General features: G+C 39.4%; 1 protein-coding gene across 6 annotated transcripts in view; it reads left to right on the plus strand.

Annotated features, from left to right (window-relative positions):
- Positions 1 to 23137, plus strand: part of Gxylt2 (glucoside xylosyltransferase 2) — a 91592-nt gene that overhangs the window by 30182 nt on the left and 38273 nt on the right. The gene's annotated exons all lie outside the window — the stretch shown is intronic.

Below are 23137 nucleotides of genomic sequence, written 5' to 3' on the forward strand. Positions count from 1 at the left end.
TAAGGAGTTGTTGCAGTGGGCCAGAGTCTGGTTGATTATAATCTCAGTTCTGATTTTGCAAGATGGCTCTGTAGAAGTACTTATTGCTTAAGGGAACAATTTGGTCTCCTTGAGATGATTGTCTCTGCTTGGGCAGTCTCAGTTTTGTGAAGGCTCTGCAGGAACTGAGGTGACCATAGATTTAGGAAAATATGACTGGAGACATATCTTGAAGGGGGATGCAATAGGTTATGTAAATTTAGGACTAGTAAACCTTGTATTGCCACTGTTTAGACAGACACTCTATAAATGGTTAACATGCATATATACAGAACTGAGCAAAGATCTGACCCAAAATTTTAAGGTAGTAAAAGAGACATACAAAATGAAGGTCAAATCTTTCTTCTGCTTTTAGAAACTGATTGGGCATCTGTAAGCTCAAGTGAAGTCACTGCTTTTAATTTGCTTGCTTGCTTGTTTGTTTGTTTAGCAACAGCAGCTTTCAAATCCCTGACAGCCCCTTGGGGGATGGAGCAATCATACTTTTAAGGAGTACTTTTTAATTCCTAGGTTAAGAGCCTAGGAGTTTGTCCTCTTTGTAGTGGTGTCTGTCTCAGTAAAAGGGACTTAATTAAATAAAAATGGGGGTAAGAAATGACTACCTCAAAATGGAACTAAAATCTGTAAGTTGGTGATGTAAAAACTAATTTCCATTTGAGGTGAGAGACAATGTCAGGTTTATGATTTTTGTCTCTGTTTTAGACAAAAAGAAGTATTAGAAAGCCACAGTTCATATTGGGAAATTCCCCACCTGATACAAAATATTAGCAACCCAGTGGAACCACATTTGAATTTTTCCTGACCTTGACTTATGACTTTGTTATCACTATTATAAAAAACACCCCCACCACATGATGGCTTTCATTCATTCTCCACTAAGTAAGTGTTCCATTCTAAATGACAAATGGGTGCTGGCATTCCTTATCTGCTTCTGATAATGGAAACTAGTCCTCTTTAAAATAATAAAGAGAGATTGTGGTTGACAGAACATTTACTTTCTCCCAGTCCTGTATCATAACAGCAGATTATGAACATGGAATTTTAGAGCATTGCTAAGATGCATTGATCTTCAGAGTAATTTGAAATAAAGTTTAGGTAATGTTTTCCTTAAAACTCACCTTTCTAAAACCAAATCAAATGTGTAGCATGGAGAAAATGTAAGCCCTAAAATGCAGACATTCTAGCAGATGATATCATTTACCCCAAGCCTACAGGAGAGATCCTCTCTTCACTGAGATTTTACCACAGGAATACTGTAGAACAGGTGCACACATCTTTCCAACTCAAGCCTAATCAGATTCTCAAGTAGGAGGGGAATTCAGATTGCATAATGCAGGGTTTATGAAGTCCTAGAAACCATTGTATGTTTATTCTACTTCTGGGCATCATGGTCCTAGGAGCAGCACTGTTATTAGTGCAAATTACAGTGCAGATGGCTTGATTAAGTTCTCTGCGATGCACTTTTTCAGGTAATACAGAAGCTTAAAGTCTTTAAAGCAATATGCCAATTACAAATAAATCAAATTTATTCATTTAAGTGGGTCCTGGGAGACTTTTCCCTTAGTAAATTCCAGGAAGCCTTTTCTTCTGTAAGAATAATTGAGTTCCATAAATTGATTTCACCTTCATACCAATTTATTGGTGAGCTTGTATAACAGATCTCTGCATTTTGCTACACATTGTGCTGTATGAAGACTTCTCTCCTTAGTACCTGAAGACCTCTGGGATCTTAGGGATTTAAAAAAATATGACAGAGATAATTGGGTTGCAGGATTTTCACAGGCATTATTGGCAAGTAGCACCCAATGTGGTAATGAGAGGTAGAGTCAAATGCTATATAGACTTCAGCAGGGAGAACAGGTTTTTGGGGGGTTTTTTTGTTTTTTGGTACCGGGCATGGAACTCGGGTCCTTGCGCTTGCGCAGCAGGCGGCGAAACCACTGAGCTAAATCCCTGGCCCAGAACAGTTTCGGTTTTTACCAAGTTTTAATGAGCTCCAAGATGACAATAATGTCTGATGTCTTTCTTGCTGCCATTACTTGCCATAAAGCATCCATATTCAAGGAAGGAGTTAGGGAGGAATATTATCAAGAGATACAGAAGAAAATTGCCTACAGCCTTATCAGTAAATTTATCATGAGAGTTTTCTGAATTTATTTCCAAGAAACTTGTTACATTCGTTACTATTTCAAAGCAATACCATGCTAAATAAAAATTTTATTATACGTTTATTTTGAATATCACAACATAATCTTCCCTTTTCCATTTATGATTTGTTAGTAGGTCCTATAACTGGTTCCAATGTTTGGAGATCTATATGCTTACCAGAGGCATTATAATAAGTTAGCTGTAGGCGAATGGAAAAGGGAAGCTTATCATATATATATATATATATATATACACACATACATATACATATATATTTTTTGTTTGTTTTTGGTACGGGGATCAAACTCGGGACCTTGCACTTTTGAGTCAGGCGGTGGCACCACTGAGCTAAATCCCTGGCCCAGCTTATCATATTTTAAAGAAATTTTATAATTAAGGTCAGATTTCTATATTATTACTAATATTACACCTCAGCATTGGCAATTAACATTGAAAAATTCTTGGAATCAACCCTTTGGATATCAACACATAATTAGCAGATATATATGAATATATTAAAATCCTTATTAAGAAGAACACTAGTTAGAATCATCATAAATGATGTCTATAATTTCATTAAGCATCAAAGAGCCATAAAATTATTGGGATGATATTGCTGTTAGCTAGCTTGGATCTTTGCTTTAATACAAATGGAAATTAAACCTAAAGCATGAATTTACAGGGAGAAAACGTTTTAGTTGGAATATTAGAGGGAAGATAAGAAAGAACTTCAGCTTAGGTAGCTGGAGGGGACACATTCTGATATAGGGGTTGAGACCAGCCCACCTGCTAAGGTGGGAGGCCCGCTTTCAAGGTGGGGAACTGGGGTCCAGTTGATCATTACAGTATCTTAGTCCTGGTATCATAGCTGTAGAATCCTCACAGCTGAGAGATGGCTCCATTTCTAAGTAAGGCTTGTCTCTGTTTGTGGTGATATCAATCATACGTGGTTCCTGCCTTTCCTAGAATCATGTGGTTACAGATATAGGACAATGACTGGAGGCTTATGGATACAGCTGTATATCCCTGTAAACCTCTTATCTTGGTGTCCTCAGTCTTGAAGGTCTTGAAGGGGGATGAGAGCATGTTAATTGATGGCTAATCAACCCAGTTTGGCCAGCTCCTAGACAGATAGTCCCTAAGTGATCAACATAACTCTATAAAAGCTGAGATCTGATCCAAGATTTATAGTAACAAAGGATATGAAATAAAGATCAAGCTTTGTTTTGCTTTTAGTTACTATTGGGCCCATGTAGGCTCTAGTGAAGAGTCATGGTTCGTAGCAAAAATGGTTTTTAAATCCCTGACTATCCCAGAAAAAAACACAAATCATGCTTTTAATGAGTAGCAGGCAGAGCCCCAGGATTCTCCCTGTTCCCCATCTCTGTAGTGGCCTCTGACTATGTCGTGACTGTGTTGATATTGGCTACCCAAATCATCACATGAAATGATCCTAGCTTACAATTTTATTGATCAAGATTTCCACAGTATTATCATTTACTCACACACTATTAAAGATTTGACATTCAAAATAGTAGTTATAATTCCAGGTTAATATGAAACGACTCCAGCAAAGCAAAGAAGGAAATTAGTTCATTGACTTATCTGAGAAGTCCAGATGAGATGGCTGATTCCAAACATGGCTAGATCTAGGGGCTCATTCAGTGCCATCAGGGCTCTGTCTCTTAGTCCTCTGCAAGACTCATTCCGTTACCGTGGTTTATGGGATCTTGGGACAGGTTCCCAGGTCCTTTTGTGTGACAAAGAATTGGACGTAGCTCACAACAGCAAGAAAACAGTCCAGTCAACAAGCAGAAATTGTCAGAGGTACTTGATAAAGAATATGTTTCAATTGTGTGCTGTCTACCAAAGGTACATTTTAAGGTCAAATAAACAAATGGGTTAGAACTAAAAGGATGGAAGCAGAGACACCATGCAAACAACAACCACAGAAAGCTGGAGTGGTTATACTAGTATCAGATAAAACAGAATTTTAAAGAAGAAATAAAACATTACTGGAGAAAAACATGTACATGTTATAATGATAAAAGTGTCAATCTAAAGAAGAAGCAAGATATATCATGTACAGGTACAAATTCCCTATGATGAATGTTATCATTATGTATATCTAAAATGTACTAATAAATGTTTTGCTTCAAAAAAAGAATGTGTAAAAGTTATAAGCATATATGCAGCAAACACAGCTACAAACTACATGAAGAAAAAACTGAGAGAATTGGAAGAAGAAATAGGCAACCCATCAATAGTAAGAGACCTCAGTGCCTCACTTTTAGTAATGGATCTAACAAGGACCTAGAGGACATGAACAACACTCTAAACCAAAAGAACTAGCATGTGTCTACAATCATGCCACCAGATGCCAACAAAGCCCTTCTGAGTGCATGTGGAGCATTCTCCAAAATAGACCCTATGTTAGGCTATAAAACAGGTTGCAGTAAACTTAAAAGATTGCAGTTGTACAAAGTATGTTCTAACTAAAATGGAATAAAACTAGAAGTCAATTACAGAAGACAATTTTAGAAGTTTGCAATAATATGGAAATTAAATAACATACTCCTAAGTAACCAATGACTCAAAGAAGAAATTATAAGGAAAATTAGAACGAAAATGAAGACACAAAATATCAATACCCATGAGACACAGCTAGAGTTCCAAGGAAAATTTATAGATGTAAACTATCCAGGATCCAGGAAGCTGGGATACCACACCAAAGAGACAGGAGAAGAGCACAGGGGAGGAAGGTAACTGCTGTACAGCATTCTGATTGGTGCAAATCGGGAAACTGGAAGAAACTTTGATAAAACACCAAGCAAACTAACAGTAACAAAAAGGGAACTGTTAATTCCATGAAAAACAGAGTTGTATAGAGGGGGAAAGTAACATGGGTCCTTTTTCATGGTCCAACATGATAGTTACATGGTCATCATGACATTGTACATTGATCTAAATCGTATTTTGTGATAACTATATTGGGAGATATGAAGCATGTATATTTGTACAGTGGGGCTGGGAGTTAATATAAAACAGAAATCTAAATGCTAGTCATCCGGAGTAGTAAGTTAATAGATAAGATGTATTATTTAAAAATATAGAGGAACATACCCACAGAATCAATTTACAGAATTAGAATTGTTTTGTAAATGAAATTCAGAGAAAATATGGCACATATATATAACACAATATCATTTGGCCAGAAAAAGAATGACATTTTGTCATTTGCAACAATATGGATGGTACTGGAGATCATTATATTAGGTGAAACAAGCTAGGCATAGAAAGACAAGTACTACATGGGCAAGGGATTTAGCTCAGTGGAGCTGCACCTGCCTCTAAGGTCCTGAGTTCGATCCCTGGTACCAAGGGGAAAAAAAGAAAACCAAACAAGTACTACATGATCTCACTCATATGTGGAATCTAGAGCAGTTGATTTCACAGATATTGAGACTGAGGAGAGGAGGGAGGAGGGAGGGAAGAGGAAAATTTCATGGGTGGGTAACAAGTTATAATTTGGAGCAAGAAGTTCTGGGGTGCTATTGCACAGTGAGATGACAATAGGCAGCAAAAATATATTGTACATTTCAAAAAGCTAGGAGAAAGGATTTTAAAAATTTTCACCATAAAGTGTTTGAGGAGATTTAGACATTGCACAAGTATACATGTATTGAAAGATCACACAGAACCCCATTAATGTGTATATTTTTATGTTTTAATTGGTCAGTTAAAATAAATTTAATTTAAATTTTAAAAAGAATTGGAATTGGTAGTCTTCTCTGAAAATGGGAAATATGATGGGGGACATGGAGAGATTGTGTTTGCTTATCTGTCCATATATGTCTGCATATCTATCTATATTTATTTACCAAGATTTTGTTAACTGTTTGACTATTTTGTTTTTCTAAAATTGTGGGAAATAACCCAGCAGTGACTCTTGAAATTACTTTCGTGAATTACTATCACTTTTAAAAAACTGAAATAAAGCAGAATAGAATAGAAAATAATGGACATGCATTGCATATAGTAAAGATATATGTTATTTTTATATTCTTTTTGTTTTATATACAGTAGTACCTCTGTTCATGAACTCAGTTCTTTCCATGATTCTAGTTACAAACTGGATTGGATGAGAACTGAATCAAATTCAATGGTTTAATTCAGTGTTGACCTCACGGGGAAATTTGATTTGGTTCTCATCCAGTTCAGTTTACGACCAGAATTGTGGAAAGAAAGATGTTTGTGAACCAAGGTACCACTAGATCCATGAATGTACTAAAACTGTGATATACATGCATTTCCCACTTTAAAGTGTAGTTGAAAATAATTTGAGAAACGTTGCTATAAAATATGTCTTTAAGACATAGCACTGCAAAGAGGAATGTATGGTAGATGGCCAAAGACCACTGAGGGTCCACTGCATTTTATCCCATGGTAGGATTTCCAAGTTTGTTGGTTCCTTAACTCTTCATAACCATGAAGAATGTGCTCACTTGCATCCACTTTACAAATGAGGAAACTGATGTTTAGGGAAATTAAATCATTTTCCTGGAGTAAATCATAGAGCTTGGATGGGGACCCAAGTTTTTCCAGTAATGCGGTCATTCTACCCTACTCCTTGCAGTTTATTAGTGCCAGCATTTTTTCCTATATTTGTTGAAAACATTCTTAAAGTGTTCCTAATATCCCCCTTGGAACTTTCCATGCTTCTACTTTTAAGTATGTATAGAAATAGAGTATTTGTCACAAGTTAAAACAAAGCTGAGATTCCACCTCACTCCAGAAAACATGGCTGCTATCAAGAAATCAACCAATAACAAATGCTGGAGGGGCTGTGGGGAAAAAGGAACCCTTCTCCACTGCTGGTGGGAGTATAGATGGTTGCAACCATTGTGGAAATTAGTGTGGAGATTTCTCAAAAAACTAAAACTAGAGGTTCCATTTGACCTAGCTATTCCCCTTCTTGGTATCTTCCTGAAAGAATTAAAAGCATTATACCACAGTGATATATGCACACCCATATTTATAGTGACACAGTTTACAATAGCTAAATCTTGGAAACAGCCCAAATGCCCATCAACCAATAAATGGATAAAGAAGATTTTTTTATACAATGGAGTACTACTCTGCCATAAAGAGGGATGAGCTTCAGACATTTACAGCTAAATGGATGGGCCTTGAGACCATACTCTTCAGTGAAACAAATTGGGCACACATGTTTAAATACCGTATTGTTTCTCTGGTGTGAGAAAACTGAAAGTGGAAATAAGGACTAGAATGTATAATAGATATTGGGAAATGGGAAGAAAATGTTCAAATGGGAAGGTGAACAAGGGAGGAGGGAGGAAGAAAGGAAGGGAGGGACAGGGAAAAAAGTGAAAATAGGAGAAAATGGAAACAAAACTTTTGTACATAGGGAGGGGAGAGGGCTTAAGGGAATGGTATGGGAAAAAAGGGGTGGATGTACCATGTACAGATGCAAATTCTCCATGATGAGTGTTATCATTATGTATGCCTAAAATGTACCAATAAATGTTTTGCTATATTTTTAAAAAAGAAATAGAGCATTTGTCTTTGCTCAGGCTCACCAGGTTAATGTGGCTGTTGTATGTATAATTGCTCCCCTCTCTGCTTAATTTTTCCGCTATTCTACTACCTTCACAGTTTACTTATGTTTAATTTTTTGGCTTCTCTCCTTAGTGTGTAAGCCATATCAAAGCTGAGATCTTTGATCTCCTGTACCTAAAGTAATGCCTGGATATAGTGTTGGCAAACATACCATAAATCTGCTTAGATGGATGGAAGTGTGGAAGGAAGGATGGACAAATAGAAGGTAGATAGACAGACAGATGATCTTATAAAAAGGGCTTTGACAAGTATTTTAAATGGTGGCAGAGAGGATTTAAAGATATAACACTTATAAAAGTGCCAAGCCTTGAACCCAGGATCTACTCAGTAAATGGTTTTTTAAAAAATTTCATCCTCAAATATAAAGAAAGGGGAAACCTTTGATAATCAGTCCAATTGGAGTGAAGACCTACAGTTTCTTGTAATCCATTTATTGGTTTTCAACAACTCTCTAGCACAGAACACATTCTCTGGGGAGGCACCATCTGAATAAACACCAGCATGCTTTGACAGTTGCCATGGCTAATGGGAAGTCTGTAGCCAACAAGGAGAGATACTGTGTACTTGCTGGCTGGGATTGCAGTACCTGATAAGAGGATACAAGCCAAAAGGGAGCATGGAAGCAGATGGAGATCTGAGAGAGCCATTCTCTCAGAACATGCCAGAGAAACCAGATACCTGCAGTTATGCAAGGCCTGTAGAAAACATCTCTCATGCAAACCCAACAGTTGGCCACACAGCTGAGATGATGAAATCAAAGACCAAACACAAGTTTGATGAGCCAGAATTTTAGGAAAACCATTTTGAATGAAGCCATTGTAGATTTTCCCAACTCAGAGGCAATCTGAATCTTGTTTGCAGAGGTGAATTGTTCAGAATAGTTTAATCACTGATGGGAGAATGTGCAAGTGTACCCATGACACTGGGACCCCCTACTCTGTTAAAAATGTCACAAAAATTAGTATGTAAGCTATGTATAATTCCACAAGGGGGCACAACAGAAGCAAAAATAAAAACTGATATACTTTCATTTTTCTCCTCTACCACCCCATTTTAGCCTAATTTAATGCAACAAACAATTTTAAACTCTCAAATCAAAACAGTTTTTATGGTGGAATACTATTTAATCAAGAATGCATATTTATTTTCATTCCCCTTGTATTTAAAAAAAAAGGAAAGAAAGCATTACAGAGGAACAAATCCAACTTTCCATTGTTCTTGTCACTTAAATGATTTTAACAATATCAAAAAGGATGCTTGAGTATATACAGTTATCATATAGAAGTTCTTTGCACATATAAAATGAAATATCTTAAAGTAGACAATTTAAAAATATGCATAGTATGATTCTACTGGTATTTTTAAAATTTTCAATATATATAACACATATGTGATGTATATATTATATGTAATATATATAGCACATATTATGTTATATATATATTCTATATACAGTATGTATTTTTGTAAAATTATATGCCAGGCATGGTGGCACACCCTTGTAATTCCAGCAGCCTGGGAGGCTGAAGCAAGAGGATCACAAATTCCAGCCCAGTCTGGGCAACTTAATGAGAACTTGTCCTAAAATTGAAGAACAATTTTTTTTTTTTTAAGACTGTGGACTTAGCTCACTGGGAAGGCCCCAGGTGCAGTTCCCAGTGCCAGAAAAAAAAAAAAAGTTACGTACAATCATTCCTTCAATAGTATTGATTGACCTTCAAGTATGTGACTGACCCTGGAAATGTGACTGTGAATAAGGTACCAAACCCCCTACTTACTTCCAAGTCAAGGAGGAATGACACAAAATAAGTAAATTGTAAATTAATTTCAGGCAGTAATAAGAGTAATGGGGGAAGTGTAAGAGGTTAGAGAGTGATCAGAATGAAGGGCCCTGAAGAGATAGCACTGGGCTGTGATCTGACTTCCTGGCCACACTGCATGTAGCTAAGTGCGCAGAAACAGGCCGGGGTGGCACTGCACCGATACAGGGAGAAGGGAGGGGGCTCAGTGGTGGTGACAGGGATGGGCTGATAGACAACAGCCTGAGCTTTTTACTCTGTCAACTGCTGAACTGTTTGTTTTCATAACATAAAAACATTAATTTCTGTTTAGAGTATTTAGAGTTTTTCTTTTTGTAATGTATGCAAGCTATCTGTTCACATTTGCAGGGACACACAGATGTCCCAGAATTACAGATCCATGAAGGCACAGTCCTTTCTCAGGCTAGGTGTTCTGGGTCTCAGTGTGTTTACATCAATCCAAAAAGTGAACGTGGTGATGATAACAGAAAAAATTCAGTATTGTTCTGCCCTGTTTACTTGTCTCCCTCCACCTGTGTGCCTTCCCTCCTGCATGCCACTCCTGGAGCTTGGAGGTTTGAATGCCATTCTTAGCAGGTGGGTTAGACCAGAAATTTCCTGAAGCCCTGTTCTCTTGTGGAATCAAATGCAGGCCTGTGAGCCTGGTGTCCAGGGCCCTTTGCATTCTGGCCACCTTCACCTGTGAACATTTAGCATCCTTCTAAATCATGAACATCCTACTCCAGCCAGGCCAGTTGGCCACTGTCTTCCCTTGATGCTGTGCACATCTAAATCCTCTCTGTACTGTCACTCAGAGACAATACCTAGCCACACCACTCCCCTATCTCTAGTTCACTTTTTTTTTTTTTTTTTGGTACCAAGGGTCAAACTCGGGACCTTGCACTTGCAAGGCAGGCGGTGGCACCACTGAGCTAAATCTGGCTCTAGCTCATTTATTAAAATCAAAACTTAGCCCAATACCCTAATAATCTAAGCTCACATTTTTCTTTCTCTTTAACAAATTATTTCTCAAAGATACACACAGACTCCTTTATCAGTACCAATATAGATTCATATTTTTAAGAATATGTATGTATACACATAGATATAGAAATAATCATCAATATGTCTGTATACACACATGTATTTCCTAGCTCTGTTCACTGAGAGAGGCTAGAAGCAGTGACACCCCAGCAGCAATGAGCACACTTCATGCCCAAATTTTGGTTTCTGAATTCCATCTTCCAGTAAAAGGGGCCAGAGATCTTTGGAGGACTGGTAGATTCCAGGTCCAATGATATGCTTAAAATAATTTTTTTCAAACAACAAAAATCTTTGTTAAAGGGAGGTGGGACACGTAGAAAAAGCACAGAAGCCAATCTGTAAGAGCTCCAAATAACTAGAACAAGAAAAAGGAGCAAGAAATGCACAATTATAGTAGCATATTATATTATAACCCTCCAAATAAAATCATTTTTATAAGTCCATACTAATGTAAATTAAAAGTGAATGAAGAGAAATGACACCACTTCTTTTTATTCCTCCTTTCCTTCTATCTTTTGTGTGTGTGTGTGTGTGTGTGTGTGTGTGTGTGTGTGTGAGACAGGGTTTCACTGGTCTTGAAATCTCTTTGTAGCCTAGGCTGGCCTCGAACTTGCAGTGATCCACCTACTTTAGCCTCCTGAGTTCTTGAATTGCAGGTGTGTGCCACCATGCCTAGCAACACCACTTCTTTACAGAAGAATCAATATATGTAGAAGAGTGAGAGAAATACAAAATTACCCTTACAATACAATAGAAATAATTACTACAGGTAAGATCTATCTGTGAATGCTAAAATTAGCAGGTGAAAGTTTAACCAGAAACAGGATATCTGCATGATATCTAAGTACCTCTTCCAAAATATTTAGTAATCACAAAGGAGAAAATATGCAGTCTAGCATAGCACACACTGGTAACCATCCCCTTTGCAAAGGATCAAGGCTGCTGTCACCAGTAACCATGGCAACAATTGCCTCCACACAGTGGTGCTCTTCTTGACAATGTGCAGCCTCAGTCTAATCATGAGAAGGCATCAGACACCCAAGTTGAAGGACTTGGTTCAAATAATTGCCTGGCACTCTGACGTAGTGTCACAAATGTGAGGAAACTAAGGAGCCGTGACAACTAAATGCCTGGAGAGCTCCTCAAGGGGATCTTTCTGTAGAATGAGAAAGGCCAGGGGATACTGGACATTTCCCCCAAATCTCCTACCTGGGAAAAAGCTGTGTCAGAGAGGAAACAGGTTAGAAGAGGGGACGTGTCGGTGGCCCCACCTCTTTGGCAAGGACGGTCTCCCCATCTGCTTTGGCCAGACATATTCCTAGAGGCTGGTGTGCACCAGGAGGTACTGGTGCTTCAAAGCAGGGAAAGGAGGCAGAAACACCAAGGACCTGCTATAATTATAGAAATTAAAAGTTGTCTTGGAATAACTCTTCAGAATATATTTGTGTAAAACAAAATTTATTTTAATTGAAAAAATAATGATGTCTGTATTTCTTTTTTCTCATTTTTTATTGTGGTAAAGTGTATACCACATAGCATGCACCACTTTCCCCTGTTAAAAGTGTTCAGGACTGTGGCATTAACTATGTGCACACTGTCAGGCTGCTGTCACCACCATCCCTCTCCAGGACTTTCTATCTTCTTGAGCAGAAACAGTGTCTGCATTTCTCTTGCCTTTCTACTGGCAGCATCATTTCCTGAGTCATAATGTGACTGTCTATAGATTATTGTTACTTCTGGTGATTGTCTATAGATTATTGTTACTTTACTTGTATTCAAATCTCTGTGTTTTTCATATATGTAAATGTTTTATTTACAAAAGAAAATGTTTCTTTTTTCTTCTGAAACCTTGTCTGGTCTTCTTTCCTGTTTTTACCTCCTGCTTTACCCTCCATAAATAATTTCCCCTTCTCTTAGCTATCGTTAGCATTGTTTTCCATAGGTTCCCTCTTTGGAGTTCAATTCTCCTTGGATCTGAATGATTCCTTTGTTGTTGCTTCTGTTCTACACTTTCTACCCCAGCTTCCTTTTCATTGCTTTAGTTTTTAGGGTATTTAAGAAAAACATAAGAGGTGTATCAGTCAGCTTTCCATCACTATACCAAAATACTTGAAGTAGTTAACCTATAAAGAGTAAAGGCTTAAAAAAAAAAAGAGTAAAGGCTCATTTTTGCTCAGGATTTTGGAGGCTCTAGTCCAATATCATGTGTGGCCTTTGATTTGACAATCACAACAAGGCAGGGTCACATGGTAGAACAAACTGCTCACCTGATAACCAGGAAGCAGAGGGAAAAGAAAGAGACTAAAGTCCTACAGTCCCCTTCAAGGGTATGCCCTCCATGATCTAAGGACCATCCACAAGCCCTCACCTCCAAAATGTTCTGTCATCTCCCACTAGAGCCATCCTGGTGGGGAGGGGCTCATGTAAACCACAGCAAGAGGTAGGGAAATTGAAAGATGCTCTTGGAGACCTAGCTGTCTGTCAAAGAGGCTTAGAGGGTGATGTGCAGGCCCACACAAACAAAAGAAGGATATTCTGTATGGTAGCCATTATACTGCTTTTCCTTCAGGACTCTGAGTCTTGTACATTTCTGTTGTTCACAGATCTTCTCATAGCTCAGATTTGCGTTTCTTTTCTACAATCAACCTTAAAACATATTTAAAATTACAGTGGTTCTGAGACAGTTCAATGGTTGAATTCCATAGTTTGTGTTGTTGTTTATTGAAGGCCTGAGGCACATGGGCCTTAACAGCTCGCCTGATATGGCAGGTCCCTGCCTCTGTGGAGCTTCTATTCTAATTAAGGGAGGCAAACAGTAAATGAGAAAGTAATTTAACAGAAGGCCACTAATTGTGAGAAACTGAAGAAGAAAAAAAGTCATGTGGTGTAATGGAAGAGACTGTGGTGGGGAGGGAGAGGGGCCCTCCTGAAAGCCTTTCTGAGAAGGGATGAGTCAGAGCTGGTTATCAGATAATAGTGAGTACATGGCTCTGCCTGAGTGTGGGAAGCCTTTGGTAGCCTTCCCTAAAGCCCTGGGAAATTGCTTATAAACCACAGGAGTTCTGGGGAGCTTTCTCTTCAGACCCAAAGAAAAGGGGAAAAAATGGAAAATTAACAGTGATCCCCAAATCATACCTGGTATTGCAAGTGAATTTACACTCCTATTACATGTCTCCCTGCCCCCTCTTTCTTTGTGTATGGAAACAAATATCCATGGAACTTGTTTGGTTATAACAATCACACAGAAAACCAATGAGGGTATAGAAGACCTTGACTATGGACTATCACCAAGTGACCTAATGGATAACTATAAATGTATAGAACACTCCACCCAACAACTGCAGAATAAACATTTGTTCCAGTTGTATGGGGAACATTCTCCAAGACAGACCATCTGCTCAGCCATTAAACAAGACTCATTTAACTTGAAAGCATTGAAATCACTCAAAAAGTGCTGCCTGACTACAAGAGAATTAAAATGGAAATGGGTAAGATAAAGGTTATCTGGAAAATCCTAAATATTTAACAATTGAACAAGACACTCAGAAATAACTAATGAGTCAAAGACAAAATCACCCTGGAAGTTAAAATTCCCACTGGCTGCTCTATGAGGAGTGGGCTAGAAGGGGCAAGTGTGGACCCAGGGAGCTCAGTGAATAGAACTGCACAGGGTTCTGAGGAAACTGTCATGGTAACTTGGAGTCAGGTGAGGAAGTGGAGAGAGAGAGGCATGGACAGATTCAGTTCTGTGGAGATAGAAGTTTGGGTCTTGCTGAGGATTAATGTGTCTAATGTGGATAGGAGAGGAAGCAAGGGTGACCTTGAAGTTTTGGGCTCTAGTTACTGAACATCTCACTGGTCCTCTCAGGTACAAGTTCAGATTTGTTCACATAGCTTCTGATGGGGCCTCTTCCCCCATCACACAGAATTTCTCGATGCTCTTCCATCTCCTGTCAATCCTCTCTGGCCCCAATGATTGACCCATTGTCTTCCCCTAAACTGAGCCCTTTTGGTTGTGGGGCCTTTTCTCATGTCACTCCACTTACCTCCAATACTTTTTTCCTTGTTCTTCACTTGCCTCTTAGCTTAGATATTGCTTCTTATGGAAACCTCCCTGGCTTTCACTCTGAATGGTTTAGGGGCGCTGCTATGCATGGTGTCCTGCCCCTGTCACCACCTGCGCCGCACTTTGCTTCACCTCTTCTTTATCTCCCCTATCAAAGCTCCTGAGAAGAGAGAGTATATCTTATTCTTTTACTGCTGCTACTACTATAGCCAGCTACTACCTACCTGGGCCATGAGTCAAGGGACTCAATCCTCAGGAGAATGGGATTATAACAGTATCACCAACCGTATATCAAGCCCTTGCTATGTGTATACCAAGGCTTCACCATCAGGGTCTCATGTGATTGTCCCAGCAACACCATGAAATGGGCTGTCGACCTCATTTTTCAGATGAGGAAATTGAGGCTTAGGAGACTTCAGCATATGTGCCCAAGGTCACACAGTTAGTTGTGGAAATGGGATTTGAACACAGGTTGTCAGACTCCAAACCCAAAACTCAGCAAGTTGAACTATGGATGTCAAGCCAGGATCAAGCCAAGTAAGCTGGAAGGTGAACTGGTGATCCCTGATGATCTCATTCCCTCTGACTGGGATTTACATGGCTGGGGTTTACATGCAGCACATGGTGCTGAGCAGGCTTCCCAGGTGGTGGCTGCCAGGTTGGGGCAGTGGGTGGAACAGGACCAGGAAGACACATTACAGCCAGCAGCAACATATCGGCATTGTGTACTGCCTCCCCCTCCCTTCCTCAAAGAAAACAAAGACCTCATTTCTGGTGCTGATTAATTCCATAAAGGAATTAGAGTAGCTACTTTTATATCCTTTTGGTAAATATTCCTTTTCCCATTAAAACGTAGCCGACATGATCCTCTTCAAATTTATACCAGCAATAATTGCTACAGAATTAGCCTCCAGAGATGCAATGTTATAGACAGAGTAATTTGTTTCTTCTTTTGTTTTTTTCAGATAAAGAGTAAAAGGGCCTTGTGTACTTGTTTCCAGTCGCGGTAATAAGTGGATTATGATATTAGGTTCAAAAACTTCATTTTTTTCTCTGCTTGACTCTGACTGCATAAAGGGCTTGTTGTGGTCAACACATGGTTCAAAGTGCTATGGGCACTGATGCGAGCAGTAACTGACTACATGTGATGTGTTAAGGTGAAATGCAGAGGCCACTTACAAAACTGCTATTTATCGAGTACTCCCTCAGCCACCGTGTTGTGTAGCTTGTGTGTTTGGGTGCTCACTGCATCACTGTGATGCCTATTGTTTGCAAATGAGGCCCCAAATGACTGGGTGACTGGACCAGAGTTACAAAGCTAGTGCCTCGAGCTGCCAGGATTTGTGCTCAGGAACACCAGACTTGAGAGATTTTTACGTGTTTTATGTCATCTTTTTTTTTTTATTGGTATATGTTTGTAGTACATCATGTTTGCATTTCTTGTGTGGAGTTGGTACATGTACATAGCACACCCTTTTTCTGTTTCATCCCCCTTCCCTCCCCCTCCCTCTCTCCTCCCTTCATCTCTTGATCTCCTCCTTTGGGAAAGATCTATCTCCTTACTTCTTATTATCTGTCTTTTATTTTGCTCTTTATATTTTGAGTTTCTCATTTAAGAGAAACCATGTGATATTTAAGCTTGTGTGTCTTCTTTGTTTCACTTAACATTAATAGATGCACTTAGCGAGGTATGTCTATTTTCCTCCAAAAGACTCAAGTTTATCTTTCTTTATGGCAGAGTAGTATTCCATTGTGTATAAATACCATGTTTTCTTTATCCACTCACCTATTGATGGACATATGGGCCTCTTCCAAGATTTAGCTATTATGAATTGTGCTTTGATAGGCTGGGCATGGTGGCACACACCTGTAATCTCAGCACTGGCAGGCTGAGGCAGGAGGATTGCTTGCCAAGTTTGAGGCCAGCCTGGACTACATAGTGAGTTCAAGGAAAGACTCTTGTCTCAAAAACCCAAAAATAAATAAATAAATAAATAAATAAATAAATAATTGTGCTGTTACAAACATGGGGATGCATGTTTCACTGTAACATGATGTCTTTAACTCTTTCAGGAAGATACCTAGAAGAGGAATAGCTGGGTCTTCTCTCACATCTCTGAGATGTACCATTAGGGCTACTTTTGTGTATTTCTTTTGAGACATGAGAATCATAAAGAACATGCTGAAAATTCATTTGCTTAGTTTAATAGGCTCTCACCTATGTAATAGCTTTAAGGTCAAGAGTTAAACTGCCAGGTATGATGGCGAACATCTACAACTCCAGCACTCTGAGAAGCTGAGGCAGGAGGATCACAAGTTCAAGCCCAGGCAGGGCAACTTAGCAGCCTTGTGAGGCCCTGTCTCAAAATTTTTTTTAAAAAAGTAGAAGAGCTGGGGAGGGCCAGGGATTTAGCTCAGTGGTTTCACTGCCTGCTTTGCAAGTGCAAGGTCTGGAGTTCGATCCCCAGGACCAAAAAAAAAAAAACACTGGGGATGTAACTCAGTACAAAGAGCCTGGCTTCAATCTCCAATACCGGGGGTTAAAAAAAGAGAGAGAACAAAGCCAACTAAACTATACAGCCATTATCCCACCAATATATCCCACCCCATTGAGATAAGAGATTCAGACATCACAGACTGACTAAAAAAATAGGATTGAACCTGTCAATCATGAAGATCTGAAACAGAGGATAAAAAACAAGATGTAATCTGATGCGAAATAGAGGCTAAACCACAAGATGTAACCTGTCCATCACAGCCCGGCTTCCTGGACAGAACAACTTCCAACACGCAGATCTGAGAAGATAAAAGACAGTGACCATTAACTTTGCTACCACTGAGATCTTCCTGGTCTGCTGTCCTGTTTCTGCAGTGGCCCGTCCTGCTTGTGGGACGTATCTCTTCTTGCTCTTCTCTCTTCTTCACTCATTGCTTTTCTTCCTCTACCTCAAATAAAAGTCTCATTTGCCTGTTCATCGCTTGTCCTGGCCAATTCTTTGGGTGGAAATCACTGGACGCTGCACCATCAAACAATACCGTGAGCATCTTTTTATTTCAAGGAGAACAGAGGAGAAGGAAGGAGGGAGCCAGGCTTCACTAGCTGCAAACTCCAGGGCAGACAGGGGACACAGGAATGGCACAGACAAGTGCACTTTCAGTTCATTTTAATGGCAGCTCCATTGTTCTTGTTGCTTGAATTAAAATCCTGGGAGTTGCCCTTGACTTTTCTCTTTCTCTCACGTTCTGCATTCAATCCATCAGGAACCTCTGTGGTTCTATCTTCAGACTACATTTAGGATTTGATCTCTCCTCGCTCCCTGGGCTGTGACTCCCCAGGGCCAAGCTATTGTTCCATCTTCCATGGCACCTGGATTATTAAAAACACATCCTCATTGATATCCGAGCTTCTTCGGTGCCCCCAGCAGTCTGGTATCAATAAAGTGATCTGGCAGAGTGATGCCACTCCTCATTTAAAAACCCTCCTTGCTATTTAAAACCACAAACTTACTGGGTATGGTTGCACAAACCTATAATCCCACCAGTCTGTCCCAGCTGAGACAGAAGGATTGCAAGTTCAAGCCCATTTTGGGCAATTTAGTGACTTAGTGAGATCCCCTCTCAGAAAGTAAAAAAAGAGCTGGAGGTGTAGCTCAGTGTGAAGGCCTTGCTTAATTTTTTAAATTAATAAATATTATTTTATTTTATCTCATTCCTTCCCTCAAGCCCCCTCCCCTCCCTATGTACAAAAGCTTTGTTTCCATTTTTTCCTTCTATTTTCAGTTTTTTCTTGTCTCTTCCCTCTTCCTTTCTCCCTCCTGCCTCCCTTGTACCCCTTCCCATTTGAACACTTTCTTCCCATTTCCCAACATCCATTATACATCTCAGTACTTATTTCCACATTCAGTTTCTCACACCAGATAAACAATGCGGCATTTAGACATGTGTGTCTGACTTATTTCACTGAAGAGTATGCTCCCAGTGTCTATCATTTAGCTATAAATTTCTGAAATTCAACCTTGTCTATGCCAGAGTAGTACTCCATTGTAGAAAAACCACATCTTCTTTATCCACTCATCAGTTGATGGGCATCCGGGCTCTTTCCAAGATTTAGCTGTTGTAAACTGTGCTACTATAAACATGGTGTGCATATATCACTATGGTATGATTCTTTTAATTCTTTCAGGAAGATACCAAGAAGAGTAATAGCTAGATCAAATAGAACCTCTAGTTTTAGTTTTTTGAAAAATCTCCACACTGATTTCCACAGTGGTTGCACCACTCTACACTACCACCAACAATAGAGAAGGGTTCTTTTTCCTCACAGCCCCTCCAGCATTTGTTATTGGTTGATTTCTTGATAGCAGCCATTCTTTCTAGGGTGAGGTGGAATCTCAGGGTTGTTTTAATTTGCATCTCTTGAAAGAACAGTGATGGTGAACATTTTTTCATATATTTATTTGCTTTTCTAATTCTTTATCTGAGAAGTGTCTTTTTATTTTAGATGGCCATTTTTGCACTGGGCCTTTAAATTTGGGGGGGGTCTGATTTTTTTGCATTCTTTATATATTCTAGATAATAGCCCTTTATCTGAATAGCTGGTAAAAACTTTTTCCCACTCTGTGGGTTCTCTCTTCACTCAGTTGGTAGTCCTCATGCTGTGCAAAAGCTTTTTAATAAGATGAGGTCCCAGTTGTTGATTCTTTGTAGTATTTCCCATGTGTTCTGGGTTTTGTTCATGAAGTCTTTGCCTACTCCTATGTCCTAAAGCGCTCTATCTATTCTCTCTTCCAGCAGATTTGGTGTTTCTGTTTTAATATTTAAATCTTTGACCCATTTCAATTTTAGGTTAGTGCAAGGTGAAAGACATGGGTCTAGTTTCAATCTTTGGCATGTGGAAAGCCAGTTTTCCCAGCACTATTTATTAAAGAGGCTATCTTTCTTCCAGTGAGAGTGGTTGGCTTCTTTGTCAAAGATAAGGTGGTTGAATATGTCTGGAGTTGTTTCTGCAACCTCTAGTCTGATCCATTGATCCTCAGGTCTGTTCTTTTGTCAGTACCATGCTGTTTTTATCACGACAGCTTTGTAGTATAATTTGAAGTCAAGGATTGTGATACCCCCTGTTTTGTGAAGGCCCTGCTTTAGTTTTCCACCTCTTTACATACTCTGTAATCAGTGGATTTTTCTGGTTTATTCTCTGACTCCCTCCTAAAGGCAGAGATGTTTGTCTGTCTCAGTTACTACTACTGGTCACACCTGGCCTCTAAGGACTCTCCCTAAATTTTTACTACATAAGGGCCAGGGATTTAGCTCAGTGGTTACAGTGCCTGCCTCACAAGTGCAAGGACCCAAGTTCGATCCCCAGCACCAAAAAAAAAAAAAAAAAAAAAATTTACTACATAGAAGGAACGGAGAATACAACAGGTGCCTGTGGCCAACAGCAGCAGATTTTTCTTTTAGGATTCATGCTACAAAAAGATAGAAATTCTGATACTTTTATGAACTCTTCAAATTTTTAAAAAAATGTTAGTGACTAATTCATGTTTTAAAAATAGGCTATGTAGGACCTGCCCGGGCATGCCCACCAGCCGCCAGCTTGGCTGAGCAGGGCTGAGCAGGGCCGAGTGGGGCCAAGCGGTTGCAGCCTGACTGGGACCTGCTTCCTCCGGCTTGCTCCACCAGCATATGACCAAGACAGGGTGAGGAGGATCCCCCAGGCACACCCACCAGCCAGCAGCTTGGCCGCACAGGCACCTCCAACAGTAGCTCCCCCCCCCCCACCTCTGGCATTCTGGCTGTGCAGCTACTTGGTTTCACACTGCAGAGGCACAGGGGGACATAAAAGCCATTGTCCTGAGCTGCAAAAGTGAACAACAGAGAGAGGGCCTCTCTCAGACTTCCTGATGAACACAAGCCCACTGGAAAAGTGAAGAGAATCTCTGCAGTAAAGGTACACCAGACCACCATGCTTGGTAAGTTGGAGGGATCATCAGCTCCCATCAGAACCTGGACTTTCTTAAGGGGAAAGGCACCTGAAACCTGCAATAGGACCTTGAAGAGTGCAACCCTGCAGGAGGACAGGGAGCTCAACTTGGGACTTGCAGCCAGAAATCTGACTGAATCTCATGGGTCTGGGACTAGCTTACTGAGACTCATTGACTTGTAACTGCACACTGCTGCCCATGTTGTCTACTGTGACAGCAGAGACATACCCTGAAGGAGGCCCTTCCTTTTTAAAGGTGATAGATTAATAACCACCACAAATTGTCATTCGCTAAGATGTATTTGATGCTGTGGTATTGCTGATTGTATCACTTGGGCTAAGGTGTTGTGATTGATCTAATTAGTTGTCCTTCCTGGTATAATGAAAATGAGATAGCCTCAGAGCCACTACAGACTCAAAACCTAAAGACCAGCTATATCTAGAAGACACCTCTGAGAAGCAATTGTTCCATAAGGGTTCTAAATACATCAACAAAGATACTTACAATAAACAACTTCAAAATATCAACCCAAGAACTAAACTAAGGACAGTACCAAAAACAAAAATGAGAAGACATTTAAGCAAGTCACAAACTCAGACTTCCACCCCACAAAAGGCAAATTCTCAGGGAAATGAGGTGGAAAAGTCTGATAATCAACCACCTGGACACCCTGAACTGATAGCACAGGAAGTAACAAAACCTGAATGAGGCTCTAGAAAAATTCAAAGCAGAAATAATCTCCCAGATAACTACAGAGATGGTGAGTAGAGTGAAAGACATGATTAGAGGCTCTAGAATAGAAACTGATAAAAAAAAAAAAAATAGATGAGCTCAGAAACATGCTGGAAGCCATGAATGCCCAGCATAAGAAAGAAATGGAGTCCATGAAACAGATTCAAACAGATATTCAGGAGATTAAAAACTCCATTGAAAGCATGCAGAGCAGATTAAGAGAATCTGAAGATAGAATATCAGATATAGAAGACAGGATTGCGGTGAAGGACCATGAAAACAGAGATTTCTTAAAAATAGTAAGGGACCATGAGAAATCAATCCAGCAGCTGCTAGATGATGCAAAGAAGAATAACATAAGACTGATAGGAGTCCATGAAAAAACAGGAGAAAGTACAATTGATGTAAAAAAACTGTTCGCAGAAGTAATAGTAGAAAACTTCCCAGACAGAGGTGGAAAATTGGACATACAGATAAGTGATACATATAGAACTCCACCTAGCCACGATAAAAAAAAACTACACCTAGACATATAATAGTCAAGATCCCAGAAACCCAACAGAAGAACAAAATCCTACAAGCAGTTAGAGAAAAGAAACAAATCACCTATAAAGGAAAGCCCATCAGAATCACGGCAGACTTCTCAACACAAACCCTCAACTCAAGGAGAGCCTGGAGTCAAATATTTCGAGCCCTGAAAGAAAATAACTTCCAACCTAGACTGTTGTATCCTGCCAAATTGTCTTTCAAAATCATTGGGGAAATTTGATACTTCCATGACAAGGAACACCTGAGAAATTTCATGCACACCAAACCAGCACTCCAAACAATTCTAAATGATATCCTAGAAAAAGGCAACGAAGGTCACAACTCCATGAGGCTCAACAGAGGGAAGACACCAGGCAAGGTAAGAAACTAAAGGGAAAGGGGGAAAAAGAAATAAGAGCCAACAACAGTAAAACATTGTGACAAGGATGAGTCAATATCTATCAATTATAACTATCAATGTTAATGGCCTCAATTCACCAATCAAAAGAAGTAGACTGACAGAATAGATTAAGAAGCAAAATCCAGCAATATGCTGTATACAAGAAACACACCTAACTCAAAAAGAAATTCATAGGCTGAAAGTAAAAGGATGGAAAATGGCTCTCCATGCGACAGGAACTCAGAAAAAAGCAGGGGTAGCAGTCTTATTTGCAGACAAACTAGATTTCAAACCAAAACTACTTAAGTGAGACAAAGATGGTCGCTACATCCTTGTGAAGGGAACAATCCAAGAGGAAGCGATGACAATCATAAATATATATACAGCAAATATGAATGCCCCCAGCTATACAAAACAAATATTAATGGTATGAAAAACCAAATAAGCACTAATACAATTGTAGTGGGGGACCTCAATACCCCACTATCACAAATAGACAGATCATCTAGACAAAAAATTAACAACGAAATTCAAGAACTGAACCAAGCTATTGAACAAATGGACTTAATAAAGATATTTACAGTGTTCCAACCCACAAAATCAGAATACATATTCTTTTCAGCTGCACACAGGTCATTCTCCAAAATAGACCACATGCTAGCTCATAGGACATGTCTAAGTAAATGCAAAAGAATTGAAATTACCCCCTGTATATTATCAGACCATAGTGCAATAAAATTGGAGATCAATAACATGAGAA

The sequence above is a fragment of the Heterocephalus glaber genome, unplaced genomic scaffold (assembly GCF_053883595.1).
Source record: "Heterocephalus glaber isolate CG9 unplaced genomic scaffold, H.glaber_assembly_v1.0 deba00001472, whole genome shotgun sequence".
Lineage (NCBI taxonomy): Eukaryota > Metazoa > Chordata > Mammalia > Rodentia > Bathyergidae > Heterocephalus > Heterocephalus glaber.